This window comes from Hipposideros armiger, unplaced genomic scaffold (genome assembly GCF_001890085.2).
Source record: "Hipposideros armiger isolate ML-2016 unplaced genomic scaffold, ASM189008v1 scaffold_64, whole genome shotgun sequence".
NCBI classification, from domain to species: Eukaryota; Metazoa; Chordata; class Mammalia; order Chiroptera; family Hipposideridae; genus Hipposideros; species Hipposideros armiger.
This window is the reverse complement of record NW_017731414.1, coordinates 1,767,049-1,768,122: the sequence shown is the minus strand read 5'-3', so window position 1 is coordinate 1,768,122 and position 1,074 is coordinate 1,767,049.

The following is a 1,074-nucleotide window of genomic DNA, read 5'->3' as shown; positions in this document are numbered from 1 at the left end:
AAAAAATTATTTTTCCTCCCCTACACTCTGAAATAGAAGTCTTTTATTATGATTCTGGTATAGTGGGGGAGAGGGGTGCGGTGAGACAGGAGTGATGTTGAGTGAGTTCTGTTTAGCTCCACATGGGGGCAGGTTCTTTAGCCATTCTTTCCATGGCATCACCATTCCACTAGGCACATAGACCTAATCTTTACTTTAGATATGTTCCGATATTCTGAGACTTAAAAAGTATTGGTGGCAGTTTCGCCGAAATGAACGTTGTCCACATAGGGTATTTTAAATATGGATGGAGCAGTCTCCTGACATGTATGACTATCATCCCTAATTGAAAGGTCAATGGACAATAAGCTCAGTGCTCATGAAGGAATGTATGCTGAAAGAAAAGCTAATAACTCAGGGAACACTTTGACAAAGGCATAGTATGATGCTTATCAAAAGGGATCTAGATAGTTGTGTTCACTTGACTTAACATCCATGCACTTCACAGGCTGGGAAGATCAGTGGCACTTGCAAAGATGGCGGTCGGGATCTTTGTGGATGCTGTCTTCATTGAGTATCACAGGGTCCCACTGGGGTTTGTGGGCTCCTTTTCTACACTACAAGCCTCTCTCCTTCAATATGTTCTCATACCTTTCATCCCAATCCCAAGCCCTATGAATTCTTTTTCAAAATCACAGGTGGGAACTATACTCCTCCTCATAATGTAGTCTCCCTTTATATTCAAATTTCTATTGTGTCACTTCTGTTCCAGTAACAGGAATCCTGTTGCTGCAACCTATGTCTGTCTGTCTCTGTTTACTCCTAGCCCTTAAATGCCAAGATTCAGTATATACTCTTGAGAAGACATAATATTTTTCAAAAGGTCCAAATACAATCAATCAATGTCCTTTGATTGTTCAAAGATGTAAAAATTCTTGACATAATGGGCCAATCTCCTAATTACTTATATAAGTTTATTTGAATAGTAGATTAAAAAGCCCTTAAGTACAAAAGTATATATATATATATATATATATATATATATATATATATAGAGAGAGAGAGAGAGAGAGAGAGAGAGAGAGAGAGAGAGAG